Genomic DNA, 21,580 nt, shown 5'->3' with positions numbered 1-21,580 from the left:
TTTATGTCTGTAATAAAGCCCTTTTGTGGAGAAAAACTCATTCTGATTGGCTGGGCCGGGCTCCCCAGTGCACCCCTGCCCAAACATGTCAAATCCATAGATTAGAGTCTTATGAATTTATTTCAATTGACTTTCTTATGTGAACTGTAACTCGGTAAAATCTTTCAAATGGTTGCATTTATCATTTTTATTCAGTACGATAATGATTCACTTTCACCACAACAGGCATTAACATTAATGCCATTAATGACCAGCTTCAAATCAGAGTCAATCTCCAGAAGCAGAAAACAAATTGGTGCCTAATTGGTATTCATGCAATGCCCACTATCACCTTCAGAGGTATCAAACTAAGTCAGAAAGCTTGACATGAAATATGGCCAGGCATCAGAATCAGATTTTTCTTCATCTGATGAAAAAGCAGAAATCAAACATAGGGTTCAGCAGGAGCATGAGATATGCTCCTCTTGTAGTGAAAGTAGACGTTATTCAGTGGAGAGAAGGGGGATAAGACACCCGTTGCTTATATGTCAAAAACAGCTACTGTAATTACTGTCGGATGTGGAACCTCATTACCCATCTATTCAGCGTGGAAGTTTCTCCAATTTCCTTTGAATAAGGAAGCGTCTTATGTTTTAAAATAATCCAACGTGATATCCCCGCTAGCTGGGATCCAACTGGGTTATTGAAACAATTAGCATACCCTAATCTACCAGCTCTATCTCTAACTGCCAGCTGCAGTTTTCACCCTTTTCATTTTGAGAGGTTTGTTAAGGTTAATTGACCAATTATAGTGAGGTTCTGGAGATTTGGTTCGACCACCACCCCACCGATGCACTCTTACTGACCTTCTCTGACTGATGGGTATCAGACACATTGATCTTGAGAGCACTGCTGCATTGATGGTAAAACAGAAAAACTTTGGGGTGATATAAACTGACATGAGAGTCGTTCCATGTCATTGCAGCAAGCCATGACAATGTTTGAAGGTCACACCTTTGGCCCCATTAATCTCTCTAATAGACTAACATAATATGAAATGATAAACAGTTCTAATAACTTATAAAACATGGTTAATTGGCCACAATTATGAAGTTAACTGTGCTAAAACATTTTGATAGCAAAAATAGGGCAAATTGTCTATTTTCAGTCTAACACCATTGCAAAGGAAAATGTCTGTATAGTTGTATGGGTTGTTCCACTTCAAAAAGTACAAGAAAGAGGATTTTGACACCCACCATCAGAGATTGTTCTGAAATCGTTTATGTGGTTAGAAACATAAGATCAGCATTATTTTGTGGAATATTTCATTTGATCCCTGAGAAATTAAGCTAATTGATTGCACCAAAATTGGCCCTTTTAACTTATAGGATTCATATAATATTAAATAAATATAATATCCAACATCCGATTTGGAGTAAACTTCTTCCTGCTAAAAAAACATCAGTCCCAATCCCATCCCAACAACTCAGGGCATGTGCAGACCAGCAGGCTGGAGTGTTTACAGACCTATTCAATCTCTCCCTATCCCAGTCTGTTGTCGACACATGCTTCAAGATGTCCACCATTGTTCCTGTACCCAAGAAAGCAAAGGTAACTGAACTAAATGACTGTCGCCCCATGGCACTCACTTCTGTCATCATGAAGTGCTTTGAGAGGCTAGTTCAGGATCATATCACATCCAACTTTAACCAACACCTTAGACCCACTACAATTTATCCCAACAGATCTATGGATGGTGCCATCGCACTGCACACTGCCCTATCCCACCTGGATAAGATAAATACTTACTGTATGTAAGAATGCTGTAAGAAAACCATAGTGACCTTCAAGCTCATTACTACGCTCAGGGCCCTGGGTCTGAACCCCGCCCTGTGCAATTGGGTCCTTGACTTCTTGACGGGCTGACCCCAAGTGGTAAAGGTAGGCAACAACACATCTGCCACACTGATCTTCAACACGGGGTCCCCATTGGGTTGCGTGCTGAGCCACCTCCTGTACTCCCTGTTCACCCATGACTGTGTGGCCACGCACCTCTCCATCTTAATTATCAGGTTTGTTGACAACATAACAGCGGTATGCCTGATTAATAACAATGACAAGACAGCCTTCAGGGAAGAGGTGAGAGCCCTGGCGGAGGGGTGCCAGGAAAATAGCCTCTCCCTCAACGTCAACAAAACAAATGAGCTGATCATGGACTACAGGAGGCAGCAGAGAGAGCGCACCCGCATCCACATCAATGGGCCATATTGAAGAGGGTCAAACGTTCCTCAGAGTGTACCTCACTGGGGACCGGAAATGGTCCCTACACACCGACAGCGTGTTGAAGAAGGCGCAACAGCACCTCTACAACCTCAGGTGGCTGAAAAAATGTGTCTATCCCCCTAAGATCCTCACAAACTTCTGTAGATACACCATCGAGAGCGGGCTGTCGGGCTGTATCATTACCTGGTACAGCAACTGCAACGCCCGCAATCGCAGGACTCTCCAGAGGCAGATGCGGTCAGCCCAACACATCACCAGAGGCACACTACCTGCCCTCCAGGACATCTACAGCACCCGTGTCACAGGAAGGCCAAGAAGATCCTCAAGGACCTCAGCCACCCCTCGCATTGGCCTGTTCACCTGCTACCATCTAGATGGCGGAGTTCAGGTGCATCAAAGCTGGGACCGATAGACTGAAAAACAGCTTCCATCTCCAGGCCATCAGACTGTTATTAAACTGGACTCCGCCCAGTACCCTGCCCTGAACCTTAGTCACTGTTACTAGCCGGCAACCACCTAGTACACTACCCTGCATCTTAGAGACTGCTGCCCTATGTACATAGTCATTGAACACTGGTCAGTAAACTTTAGTGATGTTTACATACTGTTTTACCCACTTCATGTGTATATACTGTGTACTAGTCATGACTCATCCTACATAACTACTGCTGTACGCAACTTTTCTATTCATATACTGTCCATACAGTTGAGACACACCATACTGGCAGTCTCAACCTTTAAGTCTTTACTGAAGACTCATCTCTTCAGTGGGTCATATGATTGAGTGTAGTCTGGCCCAGGAGTGTGAAGGTGAATGAAAAGGCTCTGGAGCAACGAACCACCCTTGCTGTCTATGCCTGGCTGGTTCCCCTCTTTCCACTGGGATTCTCTGCCTCTAACCCTATTACAGGGGCTGAGTCACTGGCTTACTAAGGCTCTTTCATACCGTCCCTAGGAGGGGTGCGTCACTTGAGTGTGTTGAGTCACTGATGTGATCTTCCTGTCTGGGTTGGTGCCCCCCCTTGGGTTGTGCCGTGGCGGAGATCTTTGTGGGCTATACTCTGCCTTGTCTCAGGATGGTAAGTTGGTGGTTGAAGATATCCCTCTAGTGGTGTGGGGGCTGTGCTTTGGCAAAGTGGGTGGGGTTACATCCTTCCTGTTTGGCCCTGTCTGGGGGTGTCCTCGGATGGGGCCACAGTGTCTCCTGACCCCTCTTGTCTCAGCCTCCAGTATTTATGCTGCAGTAGTTTATGTGTCGGGGGGCTAGGGTCAGTTTGTTATATCTTGAGTACTTCTCCTATCCTATCCGGTGTCCTGTGTGTATTTAAGTATGCTCTCTCTAATTCTCTCTTTCTTTCTCTCTCTCGGAGGACCTGAGCCCTAGGACCATGACATAATGACTCCTTGCTGTCCCCAGTCTACCTGGCCATGCTGCTGCTCCAGTTTCAACTGCTCTGCCTGTGATGAATCTGCTTGTGATTATTATTATTTGACCATGATGGTCATTTATGAACATTTGAACATCTTGGCCATGTTCTGTTATAATCTCCACCCGGCACAGCCAGAAGAGGACTGGTCACCCCACATAGCCTGGTTCCTCTCTAGTTTTCTTCCTAGGTTTTTGGCCTTTATAGGGAGTCTTTCCTAGCCACTGTGCTTCTACACCTGCATTGCTTGCTGTTTGGGGTTTTAGGCTGGGTTTCTGTACAGCACTTTGAGATATCAGCTGATGTACGAAGGGCTATATAAATACATTTGATTTGATTTTGATTTGATTTACTGTCTATACACACATTACTCGTTCTGATATTTCTTAATAACATTCTTTTTACTTTTTGGATAATGTGTGAATTGTTTTGCATTGCTAGCTGTTACTGCCCTGTTGGAGCTAGAAACACAAGCATTTCACTTCTTCAAATCTGTGTATGCAACCAATAAACTTTGATTTGATTTGATTTTGAAATCGAATGTTCGGTACTATACTGTATTCGGTACTAATCTTATTGAAGATTTTATGAATCCTATAAATGGGTGCAATCAAACCTGCTTTCAAAAAACAGACAAAGCAACACCTCACAGCACAACGCCTCTCCCCTATTTGACCTAGATAGTTTGTGTGTACAGTATGTATTGATATGTAGGCTACGTGTGTCATTTTTAAATTGATATAGTTCTGTCCTTGAGCTGTTCTTGTCTATTAATGTTCTGTATTATGTCATGTTTCATGTTGTGTGGGGACCCCAGGAAGAGTAGCTTTCGCAACAGCTAATGGGGATCCTTGTAAAATACCAAATACCAATTAGCTTCATTTCTTAGAGACCCAATTATATTTAAACAAAATAATGTTTCAGAAATCTGAATCTTATCTCTTTCTAACCACAAGAACGATCTTAGCACAATCTGAGACGGTGGGTGTCAAAATCCTCTTAATTGTGCTCTTTGAGGTGGAACAACCCATAGAGAACAATAAAGACATTTTCCTTTGCAACGGTGTTAGAACCTGCTTGCAGACTCTGCAGAAGGGAACTTAACTGACCACAATAGCTAGAACAATAGGGAACATGGTCTATCAAAATGTTTGAGCAAAGTTAACTTCATAATGGTGGCCAATGAATTGATAAACATCTATTACGAGTTATTAGAACAGTTCATCAGTTCATATTATTTTAGTCCCTTCGAGAGATTAATGGGGCCAAAGGGCCACCTTTGAACATTGTTGTTGAGAAACATTTGGATAATTTTTTACATTGATAGTTTTAAAATAGATTATAAAAAAACAAAAGGCAAAAGCAAGGCCAAGCAGAAACACAATATTTTGGGACAATCACTTTTGAATGATGGGAGAGAAAAAAACACATCACAGAGCTGCTAGTTGAGATGACCAGGCTATTGCAGACGGATGCTATTGAAAATCTGTGACCATCATCCAAGTCTGTCCCCGCCATCAATTGCGGCAAGAAGCGAAAGAAGAGAAACGAGAGTGACAGAGGGAGTCAGGTAATTGCTGCTCAGAGGGACACAATGAGGGCACTTGTGTGTCGAGAGACATATTCAGATGCTTCTCAGCATATCAGTCCAGATAATTTCCTTCAAGAAGCTGATGGGGGGTTATATAACGCTACCCTGACCTCATCCACACCTCCTCCAGACCCTGTTGCCTAACAACACCGTTGTGTAACCTGTGAAAAGTGAATAATTCTAGCTACATTTCAGTGCAGACAGTCGATGGTGTTACTGCTGTAGCCACTTTTGATCACGCTGTGTAGTGAGTCTGGGGACAACACGTCTTGTAATATATGTAGGGTGGGTTTGCATTGGCAGGATATCTGAGGGTTAAAATACTGCCACGTGGATCTTGTTCTGTACACATTTCTCTGTCTGGGAAGCTCATAATACTAATATGATATATTGATGTGTTGGAAAATAGACCTGAGTGAGAAGAATGGAGACCGAGCATCACTTAGCACCCTAATGAGAGGCAAACTCCACATTACATATCCCTGAAGTGCCATGTACTGTGGTTCAGTAATTTTGCCATCTGTTGACAACATTTACAAGGTGGGTAATTTGTCATTCGAAACAGCAGGACTAAAATTAACGCGTTTATTTATGATCCTGAGTGTGTTCACGCAATGTAAATATCATTGGTCATATCAGACTAGGCTGAGTAGCAAGACTTGTGGAAAGTGAGTTAAAATTATATTTATTCAGCTCTTTCCAACAGTATTGACAACACTATTCTAAACTGTGAAAAATGTAATGTAGCTATTTAGATTAGGGGGCAATTATTTTATTTATTTATTTAGAGAACTGGTTTATTAATGAGTTTGGAAGGGGTAAGTTGTACTTTTTTCCAACCAGGCACAGCTCTTGAAATTGCAGTTGGAGAAGCATGATGGAACAATATTTTCACTTTTCCCCAAATATAGCAGAGAAAAGGTCATTGGAATATTACACCTAATATTGGATGTGTGAGATCTGAGGCGCAAAATGACTGTAGCAGGAAAAAACTATACAATGCGTCTCTATGGGCATTTGGAATTCTTCACACCGCCGAAAGTGTCTACTAAGTTATGGAATCAGTCCCAAATGGTATAGTCCTGCAGGAGCAGAATCTCATTTTGTATGTATAACTTTGAAAAGGTCAGGCATAGACCAGAAGTGGCACTTCAAACTCTTCTGAACCGTCAGCCAGGAGACGGTTGGACTGCGCTGAGAAAGAGGGGAGTGCTACCCTGTCATTCTTACATGGCCCTGGGACACAATTCAATGAACAATTAAGTGTGTGTGTATTTGTGTGTGTGTGATCCATCTGACTCAGAAAGCTATGTAGACGTTCTCCATGCTGTATTCTCACTGGCCCAAAAAATTACACCCATCCAACTGGAAGGCCCCAAAAATGGTCAAAGTCTCGAGCCGCCCAAGCCATAGACTGTTCTCTCTGGAATCGCACGGCAAGCTATACCAATGCACCAAGTCTGGAACAACCTGGGACCTGAAAAGCTTCTTGCCCCAAGCCATAAGACATCTAAACAAAACTGCTAGATAGCTAATCAAATGGCTCCCCAGACTACCTGCATTTACCCTTTTTGCACTAACTCTCTTGCACTGACTTTATGCACACACACTGGACTCTAACCCCACACTCACACATACTTACACTGACACCCCAACACACACACACACACACACACACACACACACACACACACACACACACACACACACACACACACACACACACACACACACACACACACACACACACACACACACACACACACACACACACACACACACACACACACACACACACACACACACACCCACGCCCACGCCCACACACACATAACATGCACACATGCATACTGACATCACACACACGATCACCACATACGCTACTGCTACTGTCTATTATCTATCCTGTTGCCTAGTCACTTTACCCCTATCTATATGTACAGTATACCACAACAACAATCACCTCGTACCCCTGCACATCGACTCGGTACTGGTACTCCCTGAATATACAGTAGACATGTTATTTTCCACATACAGTATATAGTCATATTATTTTCTATGACTTATATACATCAAGTGCCTTCGGGAAAGTATTCAGATCCCTTCACTTCATCCACATTCTGTTAGGTTACAGCCTTATTCTAAAATGTATTCAATTGTTTTTTTCCCTCATCAACCTACATACAATACTCCATTATGACGAAGCAAAAACAGGTGTAGACAGTTTTGCTAATTTATAAAAAATGTAAAATAAACTGAATACTTTCCGAAGGCACTGTATAGCCTGTTATTTTCTACTCCCTAACAAGAGCCATGTTATTTTCTACTTCTTATATTTTAGAGCCATGTTGTTTTCTACTTCCTATATATAGCCATGTTGTTTTCTACTTCCTATATATAGCCATGTTGTTTTCTACTTCCTATATATAGCCATGTTGTTTTCTACTTCCTATATATAGCCATGTTGTCTTCTACTTCCTATATATAGCCATGTTGTTTTCTACTTCCTATATATAGCCATGTTACTTTCTACTCCCTCTATATAGCCATTATTTTTTATCCATTATTCACTGTGTATTCTGCCCTACCAAGCAAAAGGGCAGCAACTGCTCGTTGAGTGTAACTGAGAAAAATGGATTTCAAGTTTTTTCATTGTTCAGCCAAATGAGTTGCAGGCAGATCACTGGAAATGTGATTATCTGTTGTCTTACGATGAGGTAATGTTTTATTCATATTGACCCTGATATCTAACCTTTACGGCAGTTACTGCCTTTTGCTTGGTGCACCTACAGTTTTTTTTCATAAACAGATTTTTACATGGCTGTCAGTTTCATATAGCTTTATACTTGTATCAGCAAATAACAATCAATAATACTAAGGTAAACCATACACGCTGAATCCCAAAGCTCGGTCAAACCAAGGTAAAAGGCAGTAACTGACGAGGGTGATGGTACTTATTGCTTTTTTCCCTTTGTTTTACTGTAACTTTTTGCAGTGACTGCAAACATGACCTCCCATTTTCTCCACGACTCAACACAATGGAGGCAGGATATTTTGTGCACACGATAAAGCACGTATCTAATGTATCAAGAATGGCATGAACAAATGTTTTACCAAAGGCGCAGTTACTGCTCTTTCGCTTGGTAGCGCAGTATTTATTCCTCACGTCACCTTTTCTATGCACATTTGTAATCTCATCTTCAACTCGGCATTGTTTGAAAAGGACCCAAAAGTCAGCATTTCACTGTTAGTCTAGACCTGTTGTCTACATGACAAATACAATTAGATTTTAATGAATGACATGAGTGTCACCCGTCCTATTACCAGATGTATCTCAGAAACAGCCTATAAAGCCGGTACAGTAGCCTCCACAGTACGTCACCTTTTGACACAATGTTGAACTTCGAAAAGTATTTTCCCAGGTTAATTGCTGCATCAGCTTCCTGGTAATAATGTGTCCCACATGTCCAAAGGGGACTGGTAGGTGCAAAGGTTTGGGTAAGCGGTGATGTAAGACCTAGTGATTGTTTGGGTTCGTAATGCACCATCGGTGACACATCGTCACACATTTGGACTAATGCACAACTTTGTAGTTAGCACAGCATCCGCTACTGTACGTTATTCCGCTAGATTTGTTCCTGCCAACGTTACAGTTGAGTAATGTATTTCTGTCACATCACAGATGTCTGGTGACAGATAAACCCAAGCAAATAGAAGTTGGCTGTGATGAAAGCGAGGCATATCTGCCAGGGAGGTTAAGCCTTTCATAAATTGAAATTTAACTGAGAAGATAAGTCTCTTTTTTTTGTATGCGGGATAAGCAGTGAAGTGGGCTTTTTATCATTCTTCATAAAACTGTCGTAAGGCTCAAATTCCTTGAATGGGACGTGACATATGGCGTGCACATAAACGCTCACACGTAAATGGAAGACGTTCACAGGATGAAGATGCTTTCATTGAATGCTGCACAAAGTATTCTGACAAAACCATTTTTGGAGGGATGGAGCAACTAAAAGAGATGATTGAGGAAAAAAACATGTAACCTAGTTATTGTCAACACATTAACACGACATCTGTTCACTAAGCCTGATGAAACACGGTATCTGTGCTGGCCTTCAGTAACACCGAGGTCAAAGAGAATTATACATGAGTTCAAATGAAATCAATCATCTCGGAGGTGGACTTAATTGCAATACGTGTAAACAACGTTTTTTCCACTTCTGTGAGGGAAATGTTTTTATGGGCCGATATTCAAAGGCGTGGAGCGTCTGGCTATCTTTAAATCAATCATGTATGTTTAACGCCTTTCAAAGCTTTAGTCAATTAATTGAATTGCATTAACCATCAAAGTGTAGCATTCTCAAAGAGATTAATTGACATTTTTGGTTATTTTGTGTTACCAAATTTCTAATCACAGTTCTCTCCGTGGGTTTGTGAAGACAAAATTACGCCATGCTGTGCATGCATTTTATATTTTTTATCAAAGGAAAGAGTGTATCTAGATTCAAAAATATTCCAACTGAAAAAGTTTCAACAGTATTTTCACAAAACAGACATATTTTCATGAGAAAATGCAAAGCTGAGCACATCATACCTTATTTTAAGGGCTAATTCCACAATTCCACCAGTTGATTTAATGATCGTTTGAAGGATTTCCCTGGAGTCTTGAGCTTAGCATTTCAACCACAAAGTCTTCTACAGTACCTGGCTAATATAAATCAATCGCAGGTCAAAAACATGGCTGTTTACAAATGAGATTCAGCAGTAGCTGTTTTTCACTTGTTAAATGTTGTTCAAGTAAAGCAGATGTAAAATATATTTGAAAATGTTCTTCCTCTATTTGAATTTTTCATGGGCGATGTCAGTGTGAGAGGAGCTCCTTAGCAGTGTGTATTATGGATGCCGTCAGAACTGTCTATATGGAAATTATCACGTCTGATTGTCTCCTCTATGAAGTTAGATATCTGAATCTCTTGACAGGGGATTCATCTTTTATATTTCAGCTTCAATATCTCCTTTTACAACTTATGTAACATGAGGTTGAACTATACAGCAAGTTGGGATATTTTCAGAACTTTTTATTCACTTTCATCTGATTATTTTGGGCTTGTTGCTACAGATAGGGGGAAAAGACTTCGTCCTCACATCTTATGTAAAGCATGACACATTTCTAACTTTTGTTTTATCCAATGTCAGCTCTCCTAACAGTAAAGGCTGATATATTTTGGTTTCATAAGAGCGAGGAGTCATAGGAACAAAAACAATCCGCTGTGCTTGCATTACAGTATGATACAAAACAGGCTTCCAAAAGGGTCCTTCGGCTGTGCCCGTAGGATAAACCTTTTTTGTTCCAAGTAGAACCCTTTTGGGTTCCATGTAGAACCCTCTGTTCTACACGGAACCCAAAAGTGTTCTGCCTGGAACCAAAAGGGGGTTTAACCTGTATCAAAAAAGGGTTGTCCTATGTGGTTGGCCGAAAGACCATTTTAGGTTCTAGATAGCACCTGTGTATGGATAACAACTGGATCGTTGGTGGAGTTTTGTTTTTTACAATGGCATGTATGACTGTTATATGAGTCATCGTATTTGTTGTCGACTAGTGGTTGTTGTTTTGTTGTGACTGTCGCATCATGCACAATCGTTATTCAAATAAGTTATGTAAAATCTCAGCGGAGATTACGTAGTCACTTACAGGCCTAACACACATTATTAGCCGGAAGGAAAACACTGACACATCACTGTACATGGGCTGAACTCAAAGCCACATTTCATTAATACCAACATCCCACTGTGAATGCTTTACAGACGTCAAAACTGCTAGGATATTCTAAGAGGCAGGCAGGTACGGCACAAATTAAATTGATGTTCCAACTGGGGAGCAGCTGTCAAGAGCCGCCCGCTACCTGGTTACGAACTGTCTGTCCGTTAGGAGCGACTTATGACTTGACTCGACTCCCGGGCACGATAAACGGCTTGCGGCGCTTTGGTTGTAAAATCATAACTTGTCTCACGGGCACTTAAGGAACACAAGTGTACCTCGAGAAGACCGAGACGGTTGTCATGCAGGTGAAAAATGACAGGAAACATGCTTGCCGTTACTGAACGATCAGCAGGGAGGCCTCTCCACTTCAGAGAAATGAATACTTGACCCACCGCTGCATGTTGAGATATGGGTTTGGAGCTTCTTTTGGACAGATGGCAAAAGGTACATAGAAGGTCTGGATGTTTGATGGAGAAAATCAATGGAGGCATTGGTGTTACAATGAATGAAAGACTTGTCTTTATAATCAAAGTGATATGGCATCTCTATTCTCATTGGCCTGTCCCTTTGTCCAATCAGATTCTCTGCATTCTCTGTGGTCTTTCAGGAAGATTGGTCCCACTTAACAGTAAGTATCCCTAATGGTAGTTCCATAGGTTCAGTAGGTACACATTGTTACATAGTACATACAATTGCGAAACCTGAAAGGTCCACACGCGTATTAACACAAACTGCAAATGGTTCTGAGATACATTTTCTATTTGACTCGCTTTTGCAAGCGCTTTTGAGCGTATTTGGAGCTGCTGTCGACATGAAAAGAACAATGAGCATGTATCAAATCCCAGAGAGGATAATTAATTTTGAAGAACTCAGTTTTATCGAGCCAGGTTAGTCGTGCGAGCATGAAATCAATATGACGTGTAAAACAAAAATAAATGAGTTTTTCTTTTGTTCTCTATGAACAATCATTTCAAATTAATTGGGTTGCAGAATGTCTCCTTTAAAGCAATGGTCCAGATCTGATCCGAGCAGTTTTATATAATGCATTTCGCGCTCTCTGGATTTAAAACAATTTACTGTCAGGGTTAACCAGGCTAATGACATATTCATCTTCTCCAGGCAAAGACTGTGTACTCCCTCCATCTAAATTAGTTTTCCTTTGTTTTCATAGACATCCACAAAGCACTTTCTGTTCTATATTGTGTTTTGTACCAATGAGCTTGGCATAGCCTCTATGCAACGTGGGGCATGGGATGGAGGGAGGGAGAGAGGGATGAATGCCAATCTGATAAGAAACCAAAGCCTTGTCTTTACCCCTTCTTTCCAAGGTGTCAGTGGATAATGTCTTAATACAGGCAGCAGCAGTGGTGCACGATGTCCCAGAGCGCCCCCACAGCAGCTCAATCTGCATGCCAGTGTTTCTCCCAAGACTATTTATTTCAGGACTCCCCAGCTCTCATTGATTCTCTGTTGCCACATCCAATTTAGCCAGAGTCTTGGAAGACAACAGGGGCTACATAATCACTCCAGGCGATGGGAACGGACATCAGTAGCCTTGCCAGTTACCGTCGAGAAATCAGATGTAGCCTAGGCTGACCCAGTACCTTCTAGAAAGCAGGTTGCACGTTTGAGTGGTACTGAGTGCACATGCATCAGTCCATATAGTGCAAATAATCAAAGCCCTTGATTAGAAAAAGAGTGTGAGTTCTGCCTGAAAACTATTGACTTTCTTATCTGAGATTCAGGTAAGGCGTGGCCTTGCAACAAAGATTCAAAACACTATAGCTCTGGAAAAGCATGAAATATAACATTATTTAACTTTTTTCTGTGTGACTAAATGCTAAATGATTCCTAACTCGCCAAATCGATGACAACAAACAGAGTGTGTGATAATACAAGGTAAGGACGGCAACATTGTCCCCTTGACAATATGAGCAAAGTAAGAAAAAATAGATGGCCAGACAGGGAATCACCTCCAAATGTGGAAAAGCAGATTGACAATGAGTGGTGAAGCTTAGGGGGACTGAGCGGAGGTGAGGGACACATTGTGGTTGAGGAACTGACAGGTGAGAAGGATCCTGTATCACCTGCCCCAGATGGCAAGGTGACAATGTCACAAGACTCTCTGCCAAAACTTTAGCATCAACACCTGGAAGGTGTTTGCTGTACTACAGGGCTCTCCAACCCTGTTCCTGGAGAGCTATCTTCCTGTAGGTTGTTGCTCCAAACTCCAGTTGGAACTATTCATTTTATCAACCAGCTCATTTTTAGAATCAGATTGGCGTGAGAGTGAAAACCTCCAGGATGCGAGCTCTCCAGGAACGAGGTTGGAGAGACCTGCTGTACTTTGTTATATTATACTGTGCTGTATACTGTCTGTATCTGTACTGTCTTGCACCCATCCCACATCATCGCCGGCACCAAAACCAGTTATTGTCAACCACTGTTGATTGTCAATTACATTATTGTCTGTCTGTTTCTATCTTCTGTTATTTTGTAGAATTGGATTGGTGACAAACCTATTTATAGTCTGATCTAATTTCTCTCGTACCTAATTGCTTTCGTACCGATGTCTTCCGTCTGCATCAGTGTCTTGTAAAGTGGAATAATTCAGCCACTGCTTCAACCAGTCTTAGCTCAAATATTGTCAACATCTGTTGACACATCTGCTCGCAGTGTAACAAAGCCCAATTCAGGGGGCCAGCAAGAAGATTTTTCTTAAATGTAAATGGGGTTGTGTGTGCTTGCTTCCCCACTGTGATTGTTTTGAAAGCAAGCTCTGATATCAGTGCGGAAACTGCCACAACAAAGACATCTCCTCTAATAGGCTTCTCATTGTAGCCTGATAAAACTATTCAGAAGTAGAACATCACACCACCTTGCACTGTGTTTTGTATTTTATGGCATCTAGTGTTATTTACACCATATATACAAAAATAATTTACATTAGTGAATTCGGCTATTTCAGCCACACCCATTGCTGACAGGTGTATAAAATTGAGCGCACCGCCATGCAATCTCCATAGACAAACACTGGCGATAGAATGGCCTTACTGAAGAGCTCAGTGACTTTCAATGTGACAACATCATCGAATGCCACCTTTCCAACAAGTCAGTTCGTCAAATTTCTGTCCTGCTAGAGCTGTCCTGGTCAACTGTAAGTGATGCTATTGTGACGAGGAAACGTCTAGGAGCAACAACAGCACAGCCTCAAAGTGGTAGGAAACACAAGCTCACAGAATGTGTGCACTTTGTTGCAACACTCACTACCGATTTCCAAACTGCTTCTGGAAGCAACGTCAGCACAAGAACTGTTCGTCGGGAGCTTAATTAAATGACCTCAACCCCATGGAACATCTTTGGCATTAATTGGAATGACGATAATCGCCCAATCGCCTAATCGCCCAACATCAATCGCCCAACACCCGCCCTCACTAATGCTCTTGAGGCTGAACGGAAGCAAGTCCTCACTGCAATGTTCCAACATCTAGTGGAAAGCCTTCCCAGAAGAATGGAGGATGTTATACTGTAGCAGCAAACAGAGACCAAAATTCATATTAATACCCATGATTTATGAGTGAGCTGTTCGATGGCCAGGTGTCCACATACTTTTGGTCATGAGGTGTAGGTCTTTAGCTTCATAGAATCTGAACTGAAAACCATTGGTAAGGGGTATGGGAACATTATTTGTATTCTATACACTCGCTTTAGTAATTTGTCATGAGACCACCAGGCACTACCAGGACAGATATTAAGCCCACCATCCCAGATTTCCTTTAATTGAATAAAAACAGGAATGATTGAGTCCACAGATTCAATTAGGCCCAAGGAGTCTAGCAGAGTGTAATCCACTGATGTAAGCCAGTGTCTGAGATTGGCTTCCCCATAATTAGAGATATAATCAGGGCAGGCATGAGGGGTCATAGCCAGTCATGAATCAAACATTAGACTTCACAAGGCTTTCAGCACCCCCTCTGAATCGATTAAGGGTTAGATTTAAAAAGGTAAATCACAAAGAGTTTGTCTTAAGTATACATCACCTTTGTGCTTCCTTTTTATGAAATTGTTTTGTAAGATATAAAAAAAAAATCAAACAAAGCAAAACATACACATACAAACGACATCACACAAACATCATCTACATCACGCCTGCCCAGACCCACAACATAACACCCCATCTCCATCGCCCACATCACTGTCCGCCACGTGGCCTCAATCTGCACCATTTTGTTTCCCTTCGTCGCCCACGCACTTTCAACATTAGATTTTTTATTTTATTTATTAATTTAATCTTTATTTAAGCAGTTCGACACATACAACAACGCAGAGTTACACATTGAATAAACAAACATATAGTCAATAATACAGTAGAAAAAAACGTTCTGACCTTAGTTCTTTTGTTATGTCTTTGTTGAAGTATGGTCAAGGCGTGAGTTGGGTGGGTTGTCTATGTTTGTTTTTCTATGAGTTGGTATTTCTGTGTTTGGCCTGGTATGGTTCTCAATCACAGGCAGCTGTCAATCGTTGTCCCTGATTGAGAACCATACTTAGGCAGCCTGTTTTCACCTTTGATTTGTGGGTGATTATTTTCTGTTTTGTGTCTGTACCAGACAGAACTGTTTCGGTTTAATTTCAGTCTCTTGTTGGTTTAGTATTTTAGTGTTCTAATATTCTATTAAAGAATATGAATACTTACCACGCTGTGCATTGGTCCTCACCTTCTTCCACCACAGACAACTGTTACAATATACAGTGTGTGCAAATGAGGTAAGATAAGGGAGGTAAGGCAATAAATAGGCCATGGTGGTGAAGTAATTACAATATACCAATTAAACACTGGAGTGAATGATGTGCAGAAGATGAATGTGCAAGTAGAGATACTGGGGTACAAAGGAGCAAGATAAATAAATAGTATAGAGTATGGGATGAGGTAGTTGGATGTGCTATTTACAGGTGCAGTACTGTGAACTGCTCTGACAGCTGGTGCTTAAAGCTAGTGAGGGGGATATGAGTCTCCAGTTTCAGTGATTTTTATTTAATTGTTTTTGCAGTTTGTTCCAGTCATTGGCAGCAGCGAACTGGAAGGAGAAGTGGCCAAAGGAAGAATTGGCTTTGGGGATGACTAGTGAGATATACCTGCTGGAGCGCATGCTACATGTGGGTGCTGCTATGGTGAACAGTGAGCTGCGATAAGGAGGGGCTTTACCTAGCAGAGACTTGTAGATGACCTGGAGCCAGTGGGTTTGGTGACGAGTATGAAGCGAGGGCCAGCCAACGAGAGCATACAGGTCGCAATGGTGGGTAGTATATGGGGCTTTGGTGACGAAATGGATGGCACTGTGATATACTGCATCCAATTTGTTGAGTAGACTGTTGGAGGCTATTTTGTAAGTGACATCGCTGAAGATGAGGATCGGTAGGCTGGTCAGTTTTACGAGGGTATGTTGGCAGCATTGGTGATGGATGCTTTGTTGTGAAGTAGGAAGCCGACTCTAGATTTGATTTTGGATAGGAGATGCTTAATGTGAGTCTGGTAGGAGAGTTTACAGTCTAACCAGACACCTAGGTATTTCTAGTTGTCCACATATTCTAGTTGTCCACATATTCTAAGTCAGAACCGTCCAGAGTAGTGATGCTGGGTGGGCAGGTGCGGGCAGCGATCGGTTGAACATGCATTTAGTTTTACCTGCATTTAAGAGCAGTTGGAGGCCACGGAAGGAGAGTTGTATGGCATTGAAGCTCGTCTGGAGGTTAGTTAACACAATATCCAAAGGGCCTGAAGTATACAGGATGGTGTTGTCTGCGTAGAGGTGGATCAAAGAATCACCAGCAGCAAGAGCAACATAATTTATGTATACAGAGAAGAGAGTTGGCCTGAGAATTGAACCCTGTGGCTCCCCCATAGACTGCCAGAGGTCCGGACAACAGGCCCTCCGATTTGACACACTGAACTCTTTCAGAGAAGTAGTTGGTGAACCAGGCGAGACAGTCATTTGTGAAACCAAGGCTGTTTAGTCTGCCGATATGAATGTGGTGATTGACAGTCGAAAGCCTTGGCCAGGTCGACGAATACGGCTGCACAGTGATGTCTCTTATCGATGGCGGTTATGGTATAGGATTTAGGATGTTGAGCGTGGCTGAGGTGCACCCATGACCGGCTCTGAAACCAGATTGCATAGTGGGGAAGATACGGTGGGATTCGAAATGGTCGGTAATCTGTTAACTTGGCTTTTGAAGACCTTAGAAAGGCAGGGTAGGATAGATATAGGTCTGTAGCAGTTTGGGTCTAGTGTCACCCCCTTTGAAGAGGGGGATGATCGCGGCAACTTTCCAATTTTTGGTAATCTCAGACGATACGAAAGAGGTTGAACAGGCTAGTAATAAGGGTTGCAACAATTTCGGCAGAATTTTAGAAAGAGATAATGAGCATTTTACCTTTCCATTGTGTTCACGATGGAGAATTGATTGATTTCCAGTTTTTAATTATACGTTTACAAAAATGATTGACGAGAAAAGTATCGTCCAATCTTTTGGGTATCTCACTGCACCATCAAGCCATGTCTTGGAATATGCAGATGAATTAAAAGTACATTTCCGTTGTGATACTTCGCCCCTAACTTTTGGGCTTCATAACATTCCCAGAAGGCATTGATATTGAGTCATTGTTAGTTTTACACTTAAGAAATGACTCTGCCGTTGTGCTCTAGAATTTCTGAAGTTTGTCTCTTGTATAATAAATTCTATATGTTAGTTTATACTGCATCAAGTGTACATTTTCATTTAGCTGTAATTTCATTAGTTATGTTCCAACATTCCCTCCATCTTGTACCAATATCAGTTATTTTTAAGTCTTGGTTCCAATAGTTTATATTTTTTCTAAGAGATTGTCAGTTGGATAGGCTCTCTGTTTTGTATAGCTTACCGATCATATGAATATCCTTTACTGACTCAAATAGGATTCACTTCAAGAGTGCTCTGATGTCTTAAATGTAAACTCCCCGTATTTGGGGATTAGATTTGTATTATTCCATTCAATTTGGTATGAGAACGGCAGCCCCTATCTGCAAATGCAGGGTGTCTGTGGAAAGTTGAGTATGTTAGCTATTGATCTGTGCATTAAAATCTTTGGTGTGACTTACTACCACATATGGGCGTATGAATGTATTAGGGCAGGCTGAGCTGATGACCTAATTTCAAGACGGCTGCTACCTAAATTCTGGTTAGCGTTGTGAAGCATAAATGAAATAAACACTGAATACGTTGAAACACACCGAAAGCCGGGACTCCACAGACCATGAGGGCGTCTTATTTGTCTGCCTGTGACCTACCGTTATTGATCACCAGCCCAGAGAGTCAAAAAGTTTATTTTACACAATGTTTTCACCAAACAACATCTTATAAGGTAAGGTTCGATTTGGTCTGTGTTTGAGCTATAGCTACATGAGGGGTAGGAAATTGAGCCTTAGGGTGGTAGGAACAAATCTAGCCTATTGCCAATGTTATGATGTATGGCTTAATGGCAACATCGAATGTCCAACATCGAGTGACTATCTTTGCGCATCAAAAAAATGACATTGAATGGTTATGTGCTGTAGACATCCATTACGGGGATTGGCTATTATGCTACCTTGACAGTCTTGTAGCCAATGAGATACACTTTTCAGGGATATGCTGTTTACCTGGGTGGGACAAAATAAGGCCTAGAATATTTTATGCGTAATGCGAACTGTCTACCTGGCTCAGAGACGAGACTCACTGAGCAAGCTACATTGTAAACATATTTAATCGAGTTAGCATGAAAGATGGCTTCTCAAGGGAATAAAAAAAACAAAGAATATCGTACAGGAAGATAAAAATAAGGCCCGATTTGAATAAGTATATCGACATAGAAGCTTTGAATAAAATACTGATATGACTCGGATCAGGGGAGTGATTTGGACAGCGAGATTTTCGACTTGGCCGACGAACATTGCTTTCTAGAAGGATTGGATTCACCTTTTAGATCAAGTAAATTATTTTCATTACTTCATATAGCCAATTTACTATATGTATTTCGTTTTTTATAAGTTGTCTGTTTTTTTGTGCTTTCGTAATGCCAGTTTGCTTCTTTTTTCCTGGCAGAGTCTTTGAAGCGTTCCCTATCACGACATGCACAAGCTACGGTGTAAGTGAAATCTAATCATCTACACCTGGGATGTAAAACGAACACGTTTTACATCCCAGGTGAAACTAACATTATTTGTAAATAGTTCAGCTTATTTCTGTCTTTGCACCTTTCTTTTAGTGAAGGACACGTGTATAACCAAGTTTGTGTTTGATAAGATATTTTCACGTATATCTGTTGCTTTTATATTGTTTTTGTGAACAGTTCATTTGTATGTGGGACCAATACATTGGATATGCCTAGGCCAAATGTTCAGGCACTTTGGAGAGGTTGAAAAAACACCTGGATTTCCCCTGTATCTCCCCCGACACCTCCACAATGTTTGAGAGTGGTTGGTGTTGTAGAAATGTAATTTTTATAGTGCATAATAACTTAAGCATATCTAGTGTGCAAAAACAGTGCAATTACCACATTCAGACACAAAAAGTTGGAAATTTCACCTAGATATCCCTAACATGATGACTGCAGTGTACAACATAGAAGCTTATCAGATTCTGATCATCTTACTATGCTTCTTCACCCGAGACTGACCCCCAATTTCTGAATCGTGTAACAGAACAAAAGTCTTGCAAGTTTTACATCACAGATATGTATCACTCATTGCATGCCCATATTTGAACCTGATTTGGTTCCTTTAAATGACATTGGTCTAGACTCACCCAGCCATATGTTAGTCAATCAGGAGATTAAGAGTTGACTCCCATTGTGGGTTGCGCTCAGCCTTCTCTCTTTCTTTTGGATCAACACACAGTTGAGTTTTTCAAGACCAATTCATCTGGGTCATGGCACCAAGTGTTAGCAGTTGATGCTACTCTTCAATAACACAGACCCCAAAGCAAATCAGGAGGAGAAAAATTGGTTTATTCAAAGAGGACAAATCATAGATGTTATGCTGAGAGGTAGATGTTCATTCTCCCCTGTCCTCAGTGATTCTCTCCACAGAACAAAGGGACAGGATGTAGTTTTATAACCCAGCCCTAGCCTGTGGTTGACCAATTAGAATTCCTTGCAATAAAACGGGGCCAATGGTCAAATAACAAGTATCCTATTTCAGGCTCAATGTGTAAACAATTTGGACCAATGAGAACTTATCATGTAGCTATGAGTCCCGGGCTGAAATTCCTCCAAGGAAAACCCCTATTTCCATTGATCGATAGTACTCTATTGACTTTCAGTCCTCTTGACCTTTAGTACTCTATTGATGTCACGACTTCCACCAAAGGTGATTCCTCTCCTTGTTCAGGCGGTGGTCGGCGCCGCCGGCCTACTAGCCATCACCGATCCATTTTTCTTTTTCCGTTTGTTGTCTTTGGTTCTGTCACACCTGGTTTTCATTTGCTTTAATTTCTGTGTATATTTACCTGTTTCCCGCTTAGGTTTGTGCGGGATTATTTTTCATGTTGCTCGTTGAGGTTTTTCTCAGTTTATTCACTTGTGTACAGTGTTGTAGGATAAGTAAGGAGATTTTTTTTCTCCTCACTCTGTTAGTGACTGTGTTCCTATGTCTTGGGCGTTTATTGGTATTGTACCTGACCTGGATGGAATCTACGTAATCCACAAAAGTAATTATTCATCATGAGGGCCATAAACAACAACTAGTAATGCTGCAAAATCTCACCTTTCTGGTAAAACATTTTTTTTAAATTGCTGATGTGTAGTCCCTTTTGAGGACACAAGCTCAGGTACACAGCGCAAATATGAGAAAATGGCATTTTATATGATGTATTTCCCATTCAACAAAACTGAATTAATAAGGTTTGAAATTACTTATGCTTTTTTTAATATAGTACAATCAAACTATAAAATGACTAAGATTTCACCATCCTTATAACTGTAAAATATATATTTGTATGTTTACTGTTAGAGAAAATATGCATTTTCTTAAAGTCTCTCTTGATCAACCTCGGCCCCCATCGCTGTGAATGTCTGACAACTCCAGCTTGGCTTCCTGAACTCATTAGGAGCTGGTCTGTCATCTCTAGCTATGACAGTTTTTTTAAAGTTTTTTTTTAATCTATGAATTATTTTAGACCAATCTCTGAGATACAGTGATGAAACCACTCTCTCCTGCATGTTTGTAAAGTAGGGTTCAGACATAAGTTCATGGACAGTCGGGAGAGTGATTTTTAAATGGTAGGAGGGACATCCCAGCTTCAAGTGGTTTCAGATTTCACATCCTATGTCAGCGGCTCAGAAAATATGCTACTATGTCTGTGGGAACCAGGGCTAGAGCTCAATGCAAGCCATTACGATCTACGGTGTCCACAGATTGATTTATAAGCAAACATGTAGGTCAGAAGCACACAGGTCCCCTAAACAGGGGACTTTACGTCGAAGAGGCTTTTAAAGGATTGCTGTAGATCACAAGTTATTCT

Source organism: Oncorhynchus keta, chromosome 4 (genome assembly GCF_023373465.1).
Source record: "Oncorhynchus keta strain PuntledgeMale-10-30-2019 chromosome 4, Oket_V2, whole genome shotgun sequence".
Classification (NCBI taxonomy): Eukaryota; Metazoa; Chordata; class Actinopteri; order Salmoniformes; family Salmonidae; genus Oncorhynchus; species Oncorhynchus keta.
The sequence above is the reverse complement of the archived record's forward strand: the minus strand, read 5'-3'. Positions refer to the sequence as shown.